This window comes from Chiloscyllium plagiosum, chromosome 8 (genome assembly GCF_004010195.1).
Source record: "Chiloscyllium plagiosum isolate BGI_BamShark_2017 chromosome 8, ASM401019v2, whole genome shotgun sequence".
Taxonomy (NCBI): Eukaryota; Metazoa; Chordata; class Chondrichthyes; order Orectolobiformes; family Hemiscylliidae; genus Chiloscyllium; species Chiloscyllium plagiosum.
The window spans coordinates 71,333,389-71,357,922 of NC_057717.1; positions in this window are offsets into that span (position 1 = coordinate 71,333,389).

Consider the following 24,534-nt stretch of genomic DNA (forward strand, 5'->3'; position numbering starts at 1 on the left):
ATTACCGGGACAGGGATGAGTGGTGACTCTGGTTGGGAGTCTGTCTGCATACTCAGTGTGGACTTGATTAATTGAATGGCCTGTGTCTGCACTTTAGTGAATCTATGAAAAAGTTGCCAGATATAGCTAAGAAAGCTGACATTCTACATTTCATAATGAAACATTTCGTTTGAGTGGAAATAGATAGTTCAGGTACCACACACAGTGGATTGGATTTTCATTGCGCCTTGAGTTGCTGTTCGAGATAAATGTGCACGAGCAAATTGTAGATCGAGCTCCAATTGGCGGAAGAAGAAAGATAATTCCAAATAAACTGTTAAAAAAAATGCGGATTCTGTAAATCAGTGATTGCTGAAAAAGATCAACAGGTCGAGCAGCATCTGCAGAGTGAAATCAGATTTGCCATTTTAGGTCTTGTGACTCTTCCTCAAAATTCTCAGGTAAGAATTGAACTGGAATTCTTAGGGAAGAGAGGAATGAAATTTCTATACGGCGAAAGGCAAGAACAGCATTTTAAATTAAAAATGATTCGGTTTACCGCAGCTAAAATGGAGGTTTGGGTATATATGCAAAAGGTCTGTTCTTGGCATAATCCATGTTTCAATCAGTAGATGTTCAAGGTTGTGCAGTTTTTTTTAGATTAGATGAGATTACAGTGTGGAAACAGGCCCTTCGGCCCAACAAGTCCACACCGAGCCGCCGAAGCGAAACCCACCCATACCCCTACATTTACCCCTTACCTAACACTACGGGCAATTTAGTATGGCCAATTCACCTGACACTGCACATCTTGGCGACTGTGGGAGGAAACCGGAGCACCCGGAGGAAACCCACGCAGACACGGGGAGAACGTGCAAACTCCACACAGTCAGTTGCCTGAGGTGGGAATTGAACCCGGGTCTCTGGCGCTGTGAGGCAGCAGTGCTAACCACTGTGCCACCGTGCCGCCCACCGTAATAATTATAGTTATTACTATAATTTGAAGAGGAGAGCTTTGACGTATTTTTCGTGTAATTTGAGACAATATCAATACAAATAAAGTGATCATATGCAGATTTGACCTTACCCATGCCAGCACCTGCTGTCTGCTGTCTGTCAGGAGTTGTTAATCCTAACTTGCAGAGAGAGGATTCGACTTAAGAAGCAGAAGCTATTCCTAAAATGAGCACATGGGTGAGTCGCCGAAGGCCGGAGAAAGCCCAGATACCTCTGAAGGAGGAGTTGGAAAAGAGCATGTGCTCACTCTGCTGTTATTGATAGAAATTGCTTTCGAGCAGAAAATTTCAGTGAAAGTGAAATGCTGGAGATAGTCCATCTTTGATGGAGACAGGAGAATGACTAATCACAAGACCATTATTATCGTCGGTAATGAACAATCCAAGGAAAACGATGATCTCATAAATGGTGTGATCAATTAGATTCTCGGCGTGGGTTGGGCAGGTCGGTTCAGAATCCGATTAACATTTAGCACGAGGGCACTGAGGGTTGCAGGAGCATACTGTAAAATTCAGTACGTGTTCAATTACAAAGAGGGATTGCAGATCGTATTCTTTCTTTCCATTGTAGGAATCGATGAAATTTTACTGCTAGGCTTTGAAGATTTGTTGGTTTGCAGTCCAAATATTTTCATTCACTAAGTCGTCTGTGTGTAGTAACAAAACCGAACTCTCGTTCTCTACTTTCTCTAAGATCCCATCTCAATAATCATAGAATAGTTCCCTAGCTCATGATCCCATCCTGTAATGGTCAAATACTCGCTATCCTGGAGGCTCTTCCAGAAATGAAGAGTATGTTCCAATCTATTTCACAATCAACCTTTCCAGCTTATTCACTGTCACCTCAGCTCCTAACCACACATCATGCGGAAGTACAGAGGAGGGATATAGGCCAGATCGGAGGAGAGTACAACAGGCAGCAGAACTGCCAGCAACGGTGGAAAGCACAGATGGAATTATAATCTGAGCAGATTCCTCTGTGCCATGAGCAACATCAATATCAATTGTAACCTAATGGAATTGAACATTTAGTCGACGAGAATGAGGATAGGGAGCAAGATGTCCAGATCGGTTGCTATGAGGACATATTGCATGTAACATGTTGGTAATTCACTCTGTTTAGACGTTTAATGGGGAAAAGAAATCTAATGATGCAGTAGTACTGTCCCTGCCTGAATGTTATAAGAATCAGCTTCAAGGCCGACCTGTCCTGGAAATACATCACAGCATGTTCGAACTGGGTAATTGAAATAGCTATAATTGTGGTACAGACCCGTCGGTCCAGTCCAAGTCACAGCTCTCGCAGAGGTGTGCCATAGCATTTTATGGCAGGTTAATTAATAATTTTTGGTCAATGATTAATGGTAAATTCATTAAAATATTTCATCAACCGGTATAATGAACAGAAATTGCTGGTATTGAATTGTTGTCAGCGAGAATGAATAATCTAGAGACAGAGATCTTACTCAGTCCATTTAATTGGCATCAATATCACTCCCTGCCATACTGACATTGAATAACAGCAGGATGTCCTATCTACCAGATGCAACGCAGGAATTCACTTCCATACAGATGACCAGTAGTAAGGTCAAGAATAGCAGATGCCTGGGAACACCACTGTCTGGAAGGTCCCCCCCCCCTCCCCCCAAGCGTTGACCATACTCACTTGGAAATACATTGCCGTTCTTTCTGTGATCCAGGAACTCCATTCCTGACAGCATTGTTGGTCTACTGACAGCACATGAACTGCATCGGTTCGAGTACGTTCTCCAGTACAATGATGAACAGGCAATAAATGCTGGACCATCCAGCGATGCCGATACGTAAACAAGACTCATTTTTTAAAGTGATGATAGCTAGAGAGTAAATGTTTTCTGCATATTAAATTTGCCCTTACATTTCAATAATGCAGCTGAAAAATGTGTTGCTGGAAAAGCGCAGCAGGTCAGGCAGCATCAAAGGAGCAGGAGAATCGACGTTTCGGGCATAAGCTCTTCTTCAATAATGAAGTCTGTGCAAGCAGACTGAATGGACGTTTGTATCCCTATGTGTAGTCTTAATGGCCGCAGAACCATTTATGATAAATAGATGGTGGTAAATGATCATCTCATCCTTCTGTTTAACAAGTTGGAGAATAGGAATGGCATTCTACAATTCCTGATAACAGGATCAAAGGAAAACAATTGGTATTGTGGAAAATTTTTGACAAATTCAAAAGTGTTTAATAGTTTCCTCATTCTCCATGTCGCATTTCCAATCGATATTAGTGATAGTATCATGTTCCTGTTTATTAAGATTGAGAGTGTTGGTGATCTCCTGTAAATTACAAAACCAGAATAATCAATGCGATTCACCAAGTGTAGGTATTCCTAAAGTACAGTTTAAAGGAAGTTCCAGAATTTGATCAAATGACAGTGAATAAATTGGCAAATCAATTCCAAGTTAGAAAATTTTGCAGTTTCTGGGAAATTTGCAGATTGGGCTTCTCTCGTGCATCTGTTGCCTGTGCCATAGCTGGCAGACATCATGACTTTGAAATGTGCTGTCGAATGAGCAAGTGAGTGGCAGCCCTGCGTTTGTATTGGAGGGGGTGATCGCAGAAGTTAGAGGATTAAGTACTGAGCAAGTGTGTTGCTTTCTCCTGAATGGTGTCAACATCACGAATGCTTTAAGTGTTACAGACCCCTTCCTTGTGAATAGCCTTTGTAAAGTAACGAAGTGAGTTACTTACATATGAATGCTTCTCACCAGCTGCTTTTGTTGAAATATTTATTCAGGTGTCCAGTTTCCACGTAGTGGTGAACCCCAAGATGCATTCAGGGATTTATAACGGTAAAGCAATTGAATGTCAAGGGCAATGGTTCCTACATCACATTCTGAAGAAAGGTTGACTGACATTCATGCGGAATGCATCTTTGCTCTCAAGCCTCACTCCAGCCAGAACGTTTCCCACTTTACTGTTTTACCTGGACAAAAATGGTTTTAAATATATTTTGGAATGGCGTTATCTTTAGAATTATAAAACCTCTACACAAGTTGAAAGAATTGACAAATATTCATAGTTACACATGAAAAGAATTATCAATAACTTGTTACAACACAGGGTTAACCCCTCTGCTAATTTAAACCAACATGATTTTGAACAGATGGGCCAATGGGCTAAGAAGTGGCAGATGGACTTTAATTCAGATAAATATGAAGTACTGCATTTTGGGAAAGCAAATCTTAGCAGGACTTATACACTTAATGATATGGTCCTCGGAGTGTTGCTGAACAAAGAGACCTTGGAGTGCAGGTTCATATCTCCTTGAAAGTAGAATCGCAGGTAGATAGGATAGTGAAGAAGGCATTTGGTATGCTTTCCTTTATTGGTCAAAGTATTGCTGGGCGGTCATGTTTTGGCTGTATAGGTCATTGTTTAGGTCACTGGTGAAGCATTGCGTGAAATTCTGGTCTCCTTCCTATCGGAAAGATATTGTGAATATGGAAAGGTTTCAGAAAAGATTTACATGGATGTTGCCAGGATTGGAGGATTTGAGCTATAGAGAGAGGCTGAATCGGTTAGGGCTATTTTCCCTGGAGTATCAAAGGCTGAGGAGTGACCTTATAGAGGTTTACAAAATTATGAGGACCACAGATAGTAAAAATAGACAAAGACTTTTCCCTGAGGTGGGGGAGTGCAGAAGTATAGGGCATAGGTTTAGGTTGAAAGGGGATAGATATAAAAATGACCTGAGGGGGAACTATTTCTCGCAGAGGGTGGTACATGCATTAAATGAGCTTCTAGAGGAAGTAGTGAAGGCTGGTATAATTGCAACATTTAAAAGGCGTCTGGATTGGTTTGATGTGGAGGGGTTTGGAGGGATTGGGCCATGTGCTTTCAGGTGGGACTAATTTAGGTTCCAAGATCTGGTCGGCATGGACGAGTTGGACTGAATTGTCTGTTTTTGTGTTGGGCATCTCTACTTCTCTATGACTCTAAAACCAACAACTATTTACAATTCTTTTCTCTTCAACCTATCTTTTACTTCTCACTCCGCAATACTAGTACAATTTTTTTTAAAAAAATAAGATTTCCAAAAATAATCACGTTTCAAAATCAGTCGGCCTCGTCAATGCTACTTTATGGATTTGCAACGGTAGGTTGTCTCCAGGTCGATCTTGATGTAATGTTGCACAAACTCCCCACAGACAAGTCCCTTTCAGGGAGCTCTTCAGCGAGCCGTCTACATTTATTGGCCTTTTGGCAGTTATCCCCCTAACTGTTCAAAATGTTCAGTTTTATACACCAAAACTTTGGATCGTTTTATTGGTTTTAAGTATCTCAAAATATTTAATTCAAATTTAATTGGATTTTGGTGTCGTGGGGTAGAATTTAAGCTGACTGGCTGAATTTGCATTTGTTTTTGTTTACTGGCAACTCAACTGATGCAATTTGTTTGGACCAAGTGTTACATTCTTACCTTGTTCAGGATTTTCCGTGCGATATCAGTCCTTGCTAGCTTGGAAACACTGTTAAGGGTACAGTAGACATCGACACCTTCACAACAAAATCCTTCTGGAATACTTTGTTATGAGACCAGGACGAACTCAAGCAGTGACGCTTTTGAGAAGGAGGAATGAAACCAACATGAATAAAACTATTTCACATATGCCTGATCATATGCCTCAATGATCAATGATTGCCTTATAGTATAATTTAAAGCGTTAATCAGATGAAAGCTGTGTCCTTCAACAGGCAAGCATGCCAAATGTAACAAGGAACACTTAAAAAAATTCTAATGAGAAGGCAAACTACGGACTTGCAATAATTTGGATGAAAGAATCAAAGGAATCATCAATACTAATACATCATAGATCTGGCGCACAAAAATCTGCATACGCATCCAACATCAGAATGATTGAGCAGGATAACTTTGAAGGACATGTCCGCAAAAGAATCGAATCCTGTATAATTCCAGTGCCAGATATGGTCGGTTGAAATCATTGCAAATTTCCACCATTATTTAGCTAATACCCAAGTTGGCTAGTGAGTCTTAACTTGATCAGTTGAGGGGTCTTATTTTGATTGCAACATGCAATAAAGTTTAAATGCTTGCTTCTGTACTTGATTGTGTGTGAGATTTCTCAATAGCTACCTGAAATAAAGATAGCTTGTGGTGACTTACCCACAACTGAAGGTGGTGCGAAAAAGAGAAAAAGAGCCAAGGAGGGGCTAGGGAATTGTTTTGGGGGATGGAAATGTGGTTGAAGGCACAGCATCTCTTCGGTTCCAGAGCACACAGAGTTTCATCAGTGCCCAGCTCTGGTCATAACTTTCCAGCTGAAAGGGGGAATATGACACTTTATAAGTATTCAGCAGAGGTGAATTTTCTCATTTTTGTGTAGGATGTTGCTGAAAGATAATGTCCTGCTGGGTTTCCGGCATTGAACGAATAGCTGAACTATAAAATGCAGATTACACAGGCTGTGAAGGGAATCCATTCCACCCACTGCCAATCTCCTTCTCTCCCTCTTGTTATCTCTCAACTTTCCCTCACTCTGGGTCTTCCACCCTTCACAATCTATCGAAAACCCTCGAGGTTTTTAAAGTGCAAATGTCACACTGAGCTACATCCTTTTTTTAAACTGCACCACCAACAACATTTCAGAGATGGTGTAAATCAGATATCATGTAAAAAGAGAAAGATGAAAAAAGAGAAGGAATTGAAAGGCAAAGCTGGGTTAGTTATGGGAAGAGGTGAGAGGAAGTAAGTGTGCAGGACAGAGGAGATATGTTTGTGAAGTGCCAGGATATCACTTCTGTGCTGTATGCTTCTGGAAGCAATGAGCGTGACAGATACAGAGACGTTCCGTTCATTCGTGTTTTTGGTTTTACAATTGGACTGAAATAATGAGAGAGACGAGAGGATGCATGAGAGAGAAATGGCACAGGGTGTCGTTCACTCACTATTGAAAGAGAGAGGTGGAGAAGGAACTCATGAAAAAACAATGGAATTGAATGGACATCACATGACTGAAAGTTGGATGTTGTTGTACAGTGAGCTCGCCACGTTTTCCCTGCACAGGAAAGCAAACCTTTAAATATCAATTCATCGATTCTAGGACTCTCCTGGAGGGATTAAATCCGCTAAAGGCATTACCTGAATGCAATATGACAGAGTTTTGCTCTTGCTGGGCACACAAAACAGTCCCACGCATAGCAATGTGACACGGAGTTATCTGAAGTGCCGGAGATAATTCTAAAATATTTTGCAGCAAAAGGTGATTGTTTTTGAGACACTGGCATAAAAATAAATCACGATGCCGACAAAGTATGTGTGGGAAGGTGGGAGCGATAGAGGAATAAGATGTGTCTTTGTAGCTGGTGCTGGGAAAGGGAGACAGAACCTGGGGTAGGGACGAGAGAGTGCAGCTCTCCAACATCCCATCACCTCCCAGTTCTGAATCACTTCCTTCTGGAAAGTATCATCTGCAAAATTAAAATTTGCGCGAGGGGTTGCTTTTGAAATGACAGTCCCAAAGAAATCCATGGCTTCCTGTTGATGTAAAGTGGGATTTCGACACATTCTGGAGCACTAAGGGACTACTTTGTGGGTTCGAACTGTGCATCAATGGCCCACCCGGTGTGTGTCAGGATGTGGGATTCCAGCCAGGGAGGGGGAGACAGAGAAAACCAAGTCAGAAACTGAATATTTAAACTGCTGGCTATATTGGGATGATGCTGTGTGAAAATTATAAGGTGGGAGCATTTTGCTTGTGGGATGAGGAGTCGTTCTGGCAGGGTGAAAAGAGCAGCAATATCCCAGCTGTCTCAACAGTCTGTGTGTGGGATCTTTCTGCGCGTCCCACAGCCTGAGGGTGGCCCTTCCACATCACAGGGGAATGTGTACAGGGCCCGGGCGCCATTTGCTTACGGCATGATAGTGAATCGGGTGTATCATCAGTCCTTTATCCTGTCCAGACTCCCCCAACTCTCCACCACAACGCCACAATGTGACAGTGATAGGGCTAATGTCGGCGGGATAGGACGCTAAGATGCAAACACATTTTAACTGGGAGGGGAGGAGAGGGGAAGGCATATCAATCAGAACACAGGGCGGATGGAAACAGAAAAGGAGAGATAGCAATGCTTTTTCCAGAGCAGGAGAAATCTAAGTGGAGAGATGGTGATGGGAATTGGGTCAGGGAGAGGAAGGGGAAGAGAGGGAATGAGATTGAAGAGAGAAATAAGAGTGAAGTAATGGGGGAAGATGGAGGGAGCGAGGGAATGAGGGAAAGGCAGGGCGGAGAGCAAGAAAGTGAGAAGGAGGAGTCCAAGGAATTTAAGGGTCATTGTACATTTCATGTAAAAACAGACCTCGTCCCCTCCAGAGGCGAGAATGAGGACAGAAGATGCTGGATATTAGAGTCGAAGAGTGTGATGCTGGATAAGCAAAGTAGTCAGGTTGCATCCAAGGAGCAGCAGAATTGAATTTTCAGCAAAAGGCTGATGGAGTGTTTTTGACTGAACCGTCGATTCTCCAGCTCCTCAGATGCTGCCTGAACTGCTGTGCTTTTGCAATCCCTGACAGATCAAGCAAGGTCATGTGGGCAGTGAAGGGAAGTGGGACAGAAGGGCATCAGTTCCGTCTCTTATGTGATTTTGCCCCCAGTGTGTCACAAAGCCAGCAGATGGGGACTGGTTAAAAACAGAGGGTGGGAGGGAGGTAAAAGAGACTGGATTTGAGTGCAAATCCCTACCATTGAGTGACTGACCAGTCCTTCTCACAGAAAGTAGTCCGTCGGGGTGGCAGTCAGAAAACATTTGCCCCTTGGTCAACGTTAAATCTCTCCCATCCCCTACGTTTAAAAGCGGTGGATGTGCAGCTAAAATTGAATGATTTGTGAAGTTAGTCAGTGATGGGATTTCGTTTGTTTCTCTTTATTTTGTTTCAAAAGGTCTTGGCTTTAATTTAATCAATTTAATCAATTTCAATCTCTCTCTCTCTCTCTCTCTCTCACACACACACACACACACACACACACACTCACTCACTCACTCTCTCTCTCTCTCTCTCTCTCTCTCTCTCTCTCTCTCTCTCGCATTCTCTTTCTGGGATGATTTCTGAGAGAGTGAAGCTTGGACACACACAGAAGGAGACACACACGCTCTGGCAGTGAAAATGGAGAGGTGGAGACACTGGAGTAAATACCTCATACTCTCATCTCAAACAGAAACACGGGGCAGTCTTGAAGCAGTTTGAAACCATTTTACTCCCGTTCTTTGGGTTTATTATCGGGGCTGTGATGGGGAAGTGTGAGATTCTGCAAAGTAGAGACAAATTGTATCTTGCTGTGCTTTTGGCGTCATAGTTTATTTCATTTTATAGCCGTTTTATTTCTCTGTCACCCTCTTCCCCCTCCCCTCACCTTTGGGAGCTGAAACTCAGAAAACGCAGAGACAGAGAAAATCCAATTGTTGTGCCATGACTAATCATCAGACAATAACTGGAGCCGGAGAGATAAAATAATTAGAAACCGTCCCATCTCCTTGTGGTTCTGTGTAGATCAGTGACACACACACACACACAACACACACACACACACACACACACACACACACACACACACACACACAGACACACACACACACACACACACACACACACACACACACACACATATTGGCCACCTCTGGAATTCCTATGACAATAGGAGAGATCTGGGCTGTTGTGATGGGGAGATGACGTGGGGTGAGGTGGGGAGACCAAGCAGCAAAAAGGCTCAGAGTGCGTTGTTTAAAAAAGTCTGATCTTAAAGATGTCACTGCCTCCCTCTCGACCTGCAGCTCCCTTTGGCCCTCCAGTGTTTTCTCACTATCCCTCTCTCTCTCTCTCTCAACCATCACTCCCACACCCCAAACATAATTGATTCAATTCCCATCTCTCCCCACCCTCCCCATCTCCATCCTGTTCACATTCCACTGTAGATTCCCTTGATACAATTCCCGGCCTCTTAATTCTTTCTTTTCTGGAATTGTTTAATTGTTCAGCCTTTCCCAATCTCTTTCCAGACCGTTCTCTCTCAGCTGTGTGGGATATTGTTGTTCCTGGATGAGGAATATTCTATCTGTCTTACACCATCTCCCACTCTCCCCAGAACTGTGGGTTCGGGGGAGACAGATAAACCAGATTTTTTTAATGACGTGGGGGCAGGTGGCAATGGGATCTTGTTATGTATGAAGACATATGCAGTCGATCAGTCTCTGCACATGCTTCACATGCCTCCAACCCGTCCCGCCCACTGACTGGGACATACCAAGCGAGGGGAGTGTTTTCTTTTCCGGGTGAGCAATTGAACATGATGGAGACACTGAAAAGACATTCCTATATCGAGGGGAGGCAAGTTTACAAGGGGCAGTTTAGTTCGGGATAGGAGCAATTAGATCTGGGGTAGTGTGATGGAGAGAAATTGTGTGGGAGCTGGAAAATCCGGTGAGGGAGTGGATGATTGTGGGTGGGTCAAAAAATGGCGGGGGAGAATGTTCCAGGAGTATGGGACAACTAAAGTAGTGCGAGCAGAGGATTGGGGAAGGGCCAATATATGGCGGTTGGAAATCCAGGGTGGGGGGGTTGATGGGTGGGGGAAGACATTAAAGATAGGGTGGATTGGGAACTGTGGGTAGCAACATAATGGGGGAGGGTAAAATTTCTGGGCTGTGTGGGTGGGTGTATGAAAGCTTGATTGGGGAGTTTTTCATAACGCCACTGTCTCGGGAGGTTGGTAAGAGAGGGAGTGCCTGGGATCTTGCTGTGCAGTATGGCAGTCCTTTATGTGGTCAGTGAGTCTCTGGAGGCACTCTCTGTCTCCCCATCACCATTACGGGATTGGGAGGGGGTGGGAGTAAAACGAAGCAAAGCTGTGTGTGCCAGTTTGGATAAAGCTGCACAGGGGAGGGGGTTTGAGTGTGAGGGGTTGGGGTACTATCCGCAGTGCAACATATATGGGTGTAAGAGCACAATTTGGGGAACGGGGCAAAAGTGACAAGGGGTCAAGAATCGGGGAATATAATATCCTGGAGTGGGGGCTGAAAATTGTGGATTTGGGAGACATATAGTTGAGGTAGGTGAGACATTGGGTTGACAGAAAGTGGGATGTCACACGACGAGGGCAGTTATGTTCCCAAATACCCACTTTTGAAGGGCCCGCAAAACTGAAAGCGAAACAAAATCAGGAGGCATAACGGTAAGTGGCAGGGATACAATGTGTTGGGGAGAGTATGATTTGGTGGAGGTAGCAAAGTTGCAAAATGCTAAATAGTGGGCAAGGTGGGGACGAACCTGTGGAGGTGCAAATATTTTGATGGTAGTCTTTCAGTGGGCAGTTTGTGTCGGGGTTTAAAGTCATACTTGGTGGTGGCAATTAGACAGGGAGTCTGGGGGGAATTTAGAGTGTTGAACTGGAGAATTCGTTATGGACATAATATCCAGGGGTGGGGAAAAAGCGTGAGGTTGGGATCTAATTGAGGGAATGCTTCAGGCAAACCGGGAGCAGAGGCTGACAGACAAAGCCTATTTGCCAATGAGATTGGGGAGGTGTCAGTGGCAGGGAAGAGCTAGAGAGTGGGATTTCGCTGAGCCTCATTGCAGTCAGTCAATACACTAGTCAGTGTCTGCACACGCTCACTGCATTGATTCACAGTCGGGTATCAGGGAGGAACGGTCTGTGCAGGAATGGGGATTCAAGGAGGGGCTGTACAGGGGAAAATCCACCCGAGTTTGGAGGGGACGTCAGTGAGAGTGGATGACATAGGACATGGAGTGAAATACAGAGGGTTTCATGTCTCAGGAGTGTAGGTTCATGGACAGAAGTGGCAGTGCACAGGGGCAAAAGTAATGAGAGTCAAGCGTCGAGGTAAGGCAAAAGTCTGGGGATCAAAAGTTGATGGCTAATGTCGGGGGTGGGGGAGGAGTGGAAGTCAGGGTCGCAAAAATGAGAGCAAAAACCATATGGGCAAAGTCGTGTGGGGGTGTCTCTGGGGCAGGTAAAAGATGGGGGAGCAAATTCAGAGAACAATGTTGGGCAAATTCAGAGGACAATGTTGGGGGGTTAGAATAAAGAAGAGACTGAGAGACAAGCAGAGAGACAGAAAAGAGAGTGCTAGAGAAAGAAAGAGAAAGTAAGAGAGAGAAATGGAAAGAGAGAGAGAGAGAGCAGGAGAAAGAAAGAGAGAGAGAAAGAAAGAGAGAGACCGGAGGCCTGTGAACAATATTTTTCCACAAGGATCAGCGCAGGGTCCACTGCGTTTTGTCATTGTGGCGATGTTGCCTCTTTAACAAAGTTATGCTGTCCATCATTTTTTCCAGAGTCGCCAGAATGGCAGAGGTGCCAATATGCATGGAAGGGGCGAACAGATACAACCGAATTCAACAATGCTGTTAGAAAGTCTGATTTAAATCCGATCCCACGTTTAGAATACTTTATTGTAAAGATGGGACAAGCAACATATATTTATTTCTTAGTTTGACTTACTTCGAAGACACTTGCTGTTAGCTTTATCTGAAACAGCAAAGACAGCTTCGGCTTTTATAACACCAATATAAGACATTGGGAAGCACATGAGCTAAAAATTGCTCTCAGAAACGGAGGCAAGTCATCAGTATGTTTGGGAACAACAACATTTGATTTCTTCTGCTTTATGGGATACTCAGACTCGCTGGAGCTTTCCAAAAGACCACAAGATTCCCACAAATACACTCACGACCAATAAAATAGGTAATTGGAAAATCGTAAAGGAACAACTCTTTCCAACGAACGGGTGATCATATGTGGCATGAAGTGCCAGAGAAAGTGATAGATGCACGTACAGATACAAACTTTAAACGGCTTTGGACAGCTACGCTAATACGAAGGGTTTAAAGTGATGTGGTCCAAATATAGGCAAATGGGATAACTATGGTTTGGCAAACTTGGTCAGCATGGACAAGCTAGACCGCTGAATCTGTTCCGTGTTGTACGAATCTATTCCTTTCGTCAGCATTTCGTGATGGTAATGGAAGCCAATGAAAAATTGAAAGATTCTCAAATTTGGGAGATATTTGCTTGTCAATTATCAGCTCAAGCTGGATGTTATATTTTGTATACCTAAGGGGCTGTTAATGCTGCTGAACATAAACAAACCTCTCCACTTCGGAAATCAAGCTGGAGGGGAGGATATTGTTTCGACCCCTGAAGATATTTCGGGCTGAGGACAGGATCCCAATGAATTCCTGCAGACATTTCTGATGGCTGAGATGACTGATCGCCAACAGCCATTACAACCTTCACCTGTACTCATTATAAAACCGAAGAGCGTTGTAGTCTCATTCAGCCCTCTTTTTTGAGTTGCCCATGTAATGAATATGTTTTCGTAGTTTATCAGTTTAAGAATTGATCATTTGTTTTCTGTTATTGAAATATAACTCTAACATAGATGAATCTGATCGAGGAACAGATAATCAAAGTATCTGTAAATGCCAACTAAACATTTCTGAGTTTGTAACAATTCAGTTTAACATGTCCTTACAGTGGAAGGTCAGATGTTAAGGGACAAACAAATAGATAAGGTATGGCAGAGTTTGGGCACTCGATAGAGACTGACTGTTCGTCATTTTCACATGAAAATAAGAGAAACGCTTAAAATTCTGGCAATGGGTTATTAGATCTGTTAGTGATATAAAGTGCACAGATGGAAGGCAAAACTGATTCACTATGTGTCAGGTCTAATGTCACATTCACAATTGTCTGTATTGAATATACCATCTAATGCTTTTCAACTCAATTATGAATGATAATTATAATATTGATTGTAATAAAGTTGGTAGGCTTTAGAAACACCGGTTAATTGTTCTATTGCAATTATTAATTTTCTATATTGCCTAAAAACAGACTGATGCACATTCCTCATCCAAACTGTTTCCTGCCAAAGAGGACAGACATCACAAATAAAGAGTAGCAATCACTGGAAAATTAACTATGGATAGATTATGAATTATAGATTAAATAATTGTTAATCAAAATCTAACCAAGAAGACACGTGAAATAGTGGCAACATTTCGAGTTTTATGTCCATACTTAACAACATTGACGTAATAATTTAGAGGAGCGATGTCCCACAATTTATCCTCACCTTTCTAGAAGATTAATCACTCTGAAACATCATATGTGAGTGTCCAGTATATGTCCATGGGACAAATGTTGTTCTGCTACTTTCACCTTAAGTAAAAAAGAGGACACATCCATTAGTCACACAGGACATTTCACATTGTAAATGCAGCACCAAATATATTCAAACAACAGCAAAGATGGGGAAAACAACATATGTTTTAAAATTTGACTTACTTGGAGGACACTCGCAGTTACCTTTGTCTGAACGAGCAAAGACAACTACGGCTCTCAAAATACCGGACCGACTGTAAATGTATGCCACTTGTATAAAAAAATGTGGCAGCCTCATTTCTAATGCAAAACAATGACGTCATTTCTGGATTACTCAATTGTACGGTTCACATCGATGACCTGGTGATTTTTTCACGCATGGAAGGAGATTGATAAAATCATGACTGGCATGGATAGGGTCAATAGGCAAGGTCTTTTTGCCAGGGTACGGGAGTCCAAAATTAGAGGCCATTGGATCAAGGTGAGAAGGGCAAAATTTAGAAGGAACCTTAAGGGCAAGCTTTTCTCACAGAGGGCGGTGCATGTTTGCAATGAGCTGTCAAATTGGTTTGGCACAATTACAATAATTAAAAAGCATTTCAATTTGTATGTTAAAAAGGAAGAGCTCTCATGGTTGGGCCCAAATGCTGGCAAATGGAACTAAATTAATGTCAGGTACCGAGTGTCATGGACGAGTTGGACAGAAAGGTATTTTTCAATGCTGTGCATGTGAACAGTTATAAGCAAACTTAAAATGAGCTTTATCATGACAAATAAAATGAAGTTAATTTTGATGAACTGAAGGTGATATTAGGTTAGCTGACAATAAGATGGAAAATTTTAAATCGACAAAAGAGCTGGATAATCAGAACGACTTCATGAGGGAGTCTATTAGTGTAGACAGTTCAGTGATGAAGAATTTTCCTGTTATGGAACAGACCAAGCCCCTCTTAACATAATAAAAGGGCCGCCCCAAACCCACGTTTCTTTTTAGGCAGATATAAAATGTATAAGGCAAAAGTGATGCAAGCGATCCAAATACTCGGCTTAAAGTAATACAGAATTTATTTAAACATAGAAACACGAACAAAATGAACCCGAATTTATAATAACTTAACCATTTTATAAGCCAACTGACATAATATCAAAACTCAACACAGCCTGTTCAGTTCACTGCAACATCCCGTTAACACAACTTTTGGCAATAGTTAAATTCAAACACAGATCCTAAACGGCAGACGAGTTTTTAGAGAGAGTTCAGGCAAGACCTCTATTTTCACTCCAGTTTCTTGTGTCGGTTACCAGCAGTTTTCGATTGCTTGCCTGAAAATAATCTGAATTGGAAAAGCTGGAAATTACCGTTTTATTGTACAACTGTTTATATACTGTGAAAATAGACAAGTCCCCTGGGCTGGATGGTATCTATCCTAGGATCCTCTGGGAAGCAAGGGAAAAGATTGACGATCCTTTGACATTGATCTTCAAATCATTATTGTCTACAGGAATAGCGCCTGAGGACTGGAGGATAGCAAATGTGGTTCCCTTGTCAAAAAGGATAGTAGAGACAACCCTGGTAATTACAGACCAGTGAGTCTCACTCCAGTTGTTGATAAAGTGTTGGAAAAGGTTACAAGAGATAGTATCTATAACCATCTAGAAAAGAATAATCTGATCAGGGACAGTCAGCACGGTTTTGTGAAGGGTAGGTCGTGCCTATCGAAACTTATTGACTTTTTTGACTAATTGACCAAACAGGTAGATGAGAGTAAACCGTTTGATGTGGTGTATATGGAATTCAGCAAGGCATTCGATAAGGTTCCCCACAGTAGGCTATTGTACAGAATGCGGAGGAATGGGATTGTGGGAGACTTAGCAGTTTGGATCAGTAATTGGCTTGCTGAATGAAAACTGAGGGTTCTGGTTGATGGAACATGTAATTACTATCTAATTACTATATGCGTACCACAAGTTTCGATGTTGGGGCTACTCCTATTCGTCATTTTTATACATGACCTGGATGAGGGCTTAAAAGGGTGGGTTAGTAAACTTGCAGACGACACTAAGGTCGGTGGAGTTGTGGATAGTGACGAAGTATGTAGTAGGTTGCAGAGTGACATAGATAGGATGCAGAGCTGGGCTGAGAGGTGGCAAATGGAGTTTAATGTGGACGAGTGTGAGGTGATACTCTTTGGATGGAATAATCGGAATGCCAACTACTGGGCTAATGATAAGATTCTTAGGAGTGCAGAAGAGCAGAGAGATCTCGGTGTCCATGTACACAGATTCCTAAAAATTGCCACCCACATTGACAAGGTTGTTAAGAAGGCATACAGTGTTTTGGCCTTTATTAATAGAGGGATTGAGTTCCAGAACCAGGAGGCTATGCTGCAGCTGTACAAAGCTATGGTACGGCCACACTTGGATTATTGTGTACAGTTCTGGTCACAACATTATAAGAAGGATATAGAAGCTTTGGAAAGGGTGCAGAGGAGATTTACTAGGATGTTGCTTGGTATGGAAGGAATGTCTTACGAGGAAAGGCTGAGGGCCTTGAGGCTGTTCTCGTTAGAGAGAAGAAGGTTGAGGTGTGACTTAATAGAGACAAACAACATAATCAGAGGGTTAGATAGGGTGGTCAGCGAGAGCCTTTTTCCATGTATTGGGACGGCAAACACGAGGGGACACAACTTTAAAGTGACGGGAGATGGGTATAAGACACATGTCACAGGTCGTTTCTTTACTCAGAGAGTAGTAAGGGTATGGAATGCTTTGCCTGCAACGGTAGTAGATTCACCAAGTCTAAGTGTATTTAAATTATTTGCAGAGAAGCAAATCAGAAAGGCTGAGAACATACGTCGAAGTCAAATGTATGGTGCTTATAATCACTTGTCCAGATGATATAACATTGGAATACGAGGGTCCCGATGTAACAATTGAATAAATGACTTTTTCACTAATTCTGTGTTGGAATAGGGAATTCTGAGCTGTTTTGAAGTCGGAAACAATTCTTCATTATGAAGCAAATATCGTTTTGAATTTATCACTTCACGAATTATGAGGCCACATTGGAAACATGGTTCATCCAGAATCAGTTCCTGCTGAGCACGATGGAGTCAATGAAAAGCACCTATCCTTTTCATGGAGGTACTGACAGTGTCGTCTCATCTGCCACATTTGACCTAATTTTCGAGAATATTTGCAGATTACGTAACACACTATTTTATCTCACTAACGGTTACTTTCAACTTGTTTCCAGACTTTTTTTAATGCAACGTTTCATTGAGAAAGAATGGAGAACCTGGACGTTTCTTTAGCCATTCTGGCCTGCACTGAAAACTGATCGTTACCTCGAGGTCATTTGTTTTTCTGTGTGTTCGGTTCACGCACTGAGGACAGATTGCTTCGGACCGTTTCTTGGTTGCTTGGAATTACCTATTTTTTGCATACCCAATTCTGCTTTCAGTTGCACTTTTGTAGTTCAGTTTTCTATTAACTCTTGCTTTTATCTGACAGCACTTCAGAAAAACTTTGCTCCTGCATGCTCTTTCATTTTGCGCCTCAGATGGAGCCAATCCTTGCCCTTTTCGGAAAGGAACTTCAGCACGTTGACATTCCTCCTTATCCTCTCAGTCCATTGTGTACGTTTATTTCTGACTCCCTTATCTGCAGCGTCTAATTTGTTCTCTTAGTTGTTTGAATTTGTCCATCAATTGCATTATTTTTATAACTGGATATTTAATGACATACTTTAAATAATCTCTGAACTTTTTCTGTGTCACCACGTAAATAAGTGCGTTTGTGCAGCAACTGAGGTTCCGCAGCATATATGCGACTTGTTCAAAGAGATCAAAATAATTGAAGTAATATCCAACATCGAGCATGTATAAAATGTATAAAAACCAGAGAAGTATGAAACTGGCAGATATGGCAAAGAGTAAAGTCACAGATTTCTTTCTGCTCTCTATCTCTGGATCATTGATTGCTTTTCTCTGACCACTCAATCCTTTACGTGCCTTAACTGTCTCGAAGATGTGTATGACAGTCAGAATGTTGAGAAAGACAATAAAGATAAATGGGAGAAGTGGTGTTAAAAACACTTGAATATAACCATAACTACCCAATGAACATCATCATAAAAACTATCGCTGGTATAACAGTACCATGGAACATTGTCAATGATCCTTCCGGGTTCAAATCGCAAATAGTTGGGAATATTCTTGAAAGAAAATAAAATGCAAATTGCTGTTATAATTCGCATCGCAGTTTTCTCTGTGCAATACTGAGATTTCATGTGATGAATACAAATGGCGACAAATCGATCAAAAGAAAATGCAACAGTGAACCAGACAGAACAATCAATAGGCAAGCAGTTCAGGGCAAAGATAACACTACAAACAGGTGTCATGTCCAGGAGAGAACGTGGATAATAATAGTATGTAAACTTATCAAGTATGACATCAAAAATAATGAACAGTAGATCAGACGTTGCCATAGCCATCATGTAACGAGTGGTGCATATTGAAAGACTAGATTTGCCCCAAGACAAAAATGCAATCACCGCTAGACTAACTGTAAGAGACAGAAAGGAGAGCAGTGAATGAAGTTACTGATCAAATAATCTCCACACTTGCTGGTATTAAGCACAGATTTGTCTATTTTATGACATCATGTCATCTGGAGCAGTACACTAACTCATCCCAAACGAATCACCTGCACGTGTATAAGACATTGGGAATCATATGAGCAGAAGATTGCCTTCAGAAACGGAGTCATGTCATCAGTATGTTTGGGTTAAACAACATTTGTTTACTTCTGCTTTATGGCACACTCCAACTCGCTGGATATTTTCACAAGATTCCCACAAATACACTCATGACTAATAAAATAAATAGTTGGAAAAACGTAAAGGGGCAACTGTTTGAACCGCAAGAGGATGTGATAGATGCACGTCCAGATACAAATATTAAAAGGCTTTGGACAGCTACGCTAATACGAAAGATTTGAAGTGGTCCAAATATCGGCAAATAGGACAAATGTAGTTTGGGAAACTTGGTCAACATGGACAAGTTAGTCCGCCGAATCTGTTTCCATCTTGTACGACTCTATTCCTCCCGTCCGCATTCAGTGATGGTAATGTCATTCTAAGCCAATGAAAAATTGAAAGATTCTCAAATTTTGGAGTTATTTATTTGTCAATTATCAGCTCAAGATGAATGTTATATTCTGTATACGTAAGGGATTGTAAATGGTGCTGATCATAAACAAAACTTTCAATTTCCTGAAATGAAGCTGGAGAGGAGGATATTGTTTTGGCACCTGAAGTTATTTCGGGCTGAGGACAGGATCCCAATGAATACCTGCAGACATTTCCGATGGCTGAGATGACTAATCTCGAACAGCCATAACAATCTTACCCTCTACTCTGTATGAAACCAAAGAGCGTTGTAGTATCAGTAAGCCCGCTTTTTGAGGTGCCCATGTAATGAATAAGTTTTCATAGTTTATAAGTTTAAGAACTGACCATTTATTTTCTGTTATTGAAATATAACTCTAAAATGGAGGCAACTGATCGAGGAACAGATAATCAACGTATCTGTAAATGCCAACTAAACAGTTCTGAGTTTGTCACAATTCAGGTTAACATGTCCTTGCAGTGGATTGTCAGATGCTATGGACAAAATTAGACAAGGTGTGAGAGATTTTGGGCTCTCGATAGAGTCTGACTTTTCGTCATTTTCACATGAAAAGAAGAGAAACGATAAAATATCTGAAAATGGGTTTATGTGCTCTGTTAATGATAAAATGTGCGGAGATCGCAGGCAAAACTGATTCACTATGTATCAGGTCTAATGTCTCATTCACAATTTTCTGCATTGTACCATGTTCAGTATTGTTAATTCTATCTAATGCTTTTCAACTCATTTATAAACGATAATCATAATAGTGATTGTACTAAAGTTGGTTGGCTGTTGAAACACAGGTTTATTTTTCTCCTGCAATTATTAATTTTCTATATTGCCAGAAAACAGACTGATACACGTTAATCATCCAATTCTTCCCCCCCCCCCCCCCCCCCCAAACCAAGGAGGACAGATATCACAAAGTAAAGAGTTGCAATCACTGGAAAATTAACTATGGGCAGATTATGAATTATAAATTCAATAATTATTAATTAAAATCTAATCATGGAAGACACTTGAAATATTCGCAAACTTTCGGGTTCTATATCCATACTTAACAACATCCACATAATAATTTAGAAGAGCAATGTCCCACATTTTATCCTCACCTTTCTAGAAGATTAATCACTCCAAAACATTATATTTAACTGAGCAGTATATGTCCTTGGGACAAGTGTTTGAATTAACACTGTTGCTCTGCTACTTTCATTTGAAGTAAAAAAAAGATTCATCCATTAAAGTCAATTACGACATTTCACGTTGTAAATTTAGCACCAAATATATTCAAACAAGTTCAAGGATTTTCCCACTGGTGATCCATCATTTTATAAACTCCATCGACAGTTCCATCGGTGAACAGATCAGAAATGAGAAATGCACTGGCTTGTTTTGTAATGAAATCACATATGGACTTCCATTCATTTCAACACGGCTGTCAAATTTACATGGTCAGATATACTCTTCCTTGCCAATGACGGCTGGGATAAGTTGCTTCCTCCAGGTGTCCGTTCGTCAGTGTATTTTACCTTGAGAGATTTTACTCTTGCTTCTATTGACATTTGGAGCCAAGCGTAAGCTTTTCCTGTTTACCTCGGAAAGCATATTTAGTCACATTCTAACTGAAGGATGCTCACTGAATGACATTGCCAAAGGAATCATGTGCTCTTTCAGGTTATTGACTCACATGTAGAACAGTTATCCAGATAAGCATACTTTGAGAATTATGTGCAGTTGTGGGCATGGATATTCTTCGTTTAGTGATACTCAAATAATAAAATTCTGACTGTACAGATACCCAAAGAAATTTATAATAAAGAAGTTATCAACAATTGTAAAATTCTACAATGAGACATTCTCCCAGCAAAATGAGACAATGGCATTCTGACTGTACAGCCAGAGCATCATAGTCCCCATTCAGTATAATTCCATTACCTGTAATACCTTCACTCAAAGTAATTCCTGCAATGTGCAACAACAGTACACAACATTCCAGTAAATCTTTGGACAATGCAAAGTGACTATCAGCGATAGGTAAAGCTTTCTTTCTACAGTTGAGGGAGTATACGACAGAAATGTTAACTTTATACATTAATGCAACGCATTAGCAAACTACTGAACTAACCTCACAAATATCGTGTCCCCACAAATAAACTGGCTGACAGAAGCACAGAAAATTGTCGAGGCCATCTGTCACTAAGAGGTATGTTGTTTCAAGACCCATCCAACCGTCGGCTTGAACTACCACAGAGAGTGTGGTTTTCCTAAACGTTTCCCAGATCATCCAGGGATAGTGCTCAGCCAATCTCCATCATTATGGCCTCAGTACAAACACATTCTCCACAGTGTAGAGAAACAGACAATGTTGCACATTGCTGAGGAGCTTGTTAAATAACAAACTGTTCACTTCAATCTCAGGGAATGAGGATAATATCGTCTGGATGAGTTGTTTGGAAAATCGCCGTTTCGTTCAAACGACCTTTATCAGGAATGATGAAGGGCTTTTGCCGAAACGTCTTGTTTCCTGCTCCTCGATTGCTGCCTGACCTGGTGTGCTTTTCCAGCACCATTGTAATCTTGACTGTAATCTCCAGCATCTGTAGTACCCACTTCTGGCTGGCTTAGGTATCTACCTTGCAAAACGGAATTAAAATAATTATCTGTCATGTTTTTGAAATAAATACGTTTTAAACCAGAGATTAAACAATTTATTCTGGACAATACTTACCAGGAACACCAATAATGTCAAGAAGGGTCATTGTGGGCGGCACGGTGGCACAATGGTTAGCACTGCTGCCTCACAGCGCCAGAGACCCGCGTTCAATTCCCGCCTCAGGCGACTGACTGTGTGGAGTTTGCACGTTCTCCCCGGGTAAATGCAGGATTATGGGTGGGTTGCGCTTCTGCGGGGCGATGTGGACTTGTTGGGCCGAAGGGCCTGTTTCCACACTGTAAGTAGTCTAATCAATGGTGTTGTATAGTTGTTCAGCTGTTTCCAACAGAAGGTGCATTTTATGTTTGTTAAACAACCCCTCCCTTCATGCTGATGGCAATCTCAGAAAATTGGAGAATTCTTTCAGAACTGGAGATAATACAGTTCCAGAGACAATATTTTAAATACTGTTCTCCACTGGGAACTATATTTCCATCTTCATTTTTAAAAATCATTTCAAAAAACAGATTACGACAGGTTTATTGTAGGGCTATGATATCATTGAGATTTACACCTGAAGTTGAATCCCCTGAAGATTGGATTAATCTGATCTTATTAGCTCTCAATTGTCAATTATACCTTGCATTCAAACAGCAATAATTGTATCACTTCACACACTAACAGATCTAACAGTATCTTTTTGTAAACTTTTCAGTGATGACCTTCACTTTACTGAGGCTATTCTGCCATTCAATACGTCATGTTGGTAAACTCTTTTAGAGCTGTTCTGCTGTATACTGTTATACCATTAGTTTCTTGTTAATTCAGTTTTGCAACATCGAACACAGAACACAGGACATTGCAGTATAGTGCAGGCCCTTCAGTCCTCGATGTTGCGCTAACCTGTGGAACCAATCTCAAGCTCATCTATCCTGCACTACTCCATTTTCATCCAGACGTTTATGCAAAGAACAACACATTTGTGACATTCAGTCTGTGAATGTGCACTCTGAGACTGAAACTGAATGATACTGACCACAACAACGGCATAAGCTTAAACTCGGTAATATTTTCACAAAGGTTAAAAATGTGTTGCTCGAAAAGCGCAGCAGGTCAGGCAGCATCAAAGAAGAAGGAGAATCGACGTTTCGGGCATAAGTCCTTCTGCAGGAATGAGGAGTGTGTGCCAAGCAGGCTAAGATAAAAGATAGGGAGAAGGAACTTGGGGGAGGGGAGTTGGGATTGCGATAGGTGAAAGGAGGTTAAGGTGATGGTGATAGGCCGGAGAGGGGGTGGGGGCGGAGAGGTCGGGAAGAAGATTAAAGAAGAAAATAAATAATTCCAAACATTAACTGCAAAATCATAGAATAAAAGCATCATCCAGGATGGAAAATGCCCTTTGAGACATCGCATTTCTACCTCCAAAACAACACTAAAGCCACTCTCGTCCCAATTTGTAGCACTTGGTCCATAGCTGTGACAATTAATAATATTTCAATTGTTCAGTCAAATACTTTTGAAATTTTTTGTGGACTGCAATCTCAATAAACTCCCATGCAAGACAATGCAAACCTCTACAATCTTCTGAGTATCATGCCCCTACTCAACATCCTGCCATTCATCTTTAAATTATGCCACCTTATTATTGGACCTTCGACTAAGGGAAGCAACTGCTTTCTAATCACCCCTCACATGCTCATCGTTGACTACTACTTCCAAACCTATGTGTTAAAGAAAGCAGCCCGAGCTTATCCAGCCTCCATCTTGTCGGATAAACTGCCACACACCGAGCAAGATTCTAGTGTATCACCTTTGCACTCTCTCCAATGCAGTTATATCCTTACATTAGTGCAGTGACAGAACTGCATACTTCAAATGTGACCTTAAAATTTCCTGTACGCCTCCTGCGAAATCTCTCTACTTTTGTAATTTATGTCTCCACTGATGTCTTGTATGCCTTCTTAACTACCCTATGAACCGGTTTTGTCGCTATCATGGACCGGTTGACCATCACTTCAAGATCTTTCTGGTCCGCTGAGTTTCCCCGTGTCCAACCATTCTTTGAGTACTCCATTGTATGCAACTACTATCCAAGTGTATCAAATGACATTCATCAGGGGAAAATTTCATCTGCCACTGTCTACCAGTCTGACCAATCTGTTTATACCTACCTGTAACCTAAAACTATTTTCCACATTGCCAACCAGACAAACAATATCCGTACAATCTGAAAACTGACTTATCATCCCCAACCCTCCCCCGTATCCCCTGCACCCCAACATTCACTCACTCATTCTCATTGTTATCATATAGGAATACCGCAACAATAAGAGATCAAGTCGTGATCCCTGTGGTACACCACTGGACATCGGCTCGAATTACAGAGAAATGCATTCCGGAACATCATTTGCCTCTTCTGACTGAGCAGAATTTGGAGCCAATTTTCTAATTTACTCTGGAGGCCATGTGTGTTTACCTTAGGTTTCACACCTTCATGCCGAACAGATATCCCAACCCAAACTAACATCAC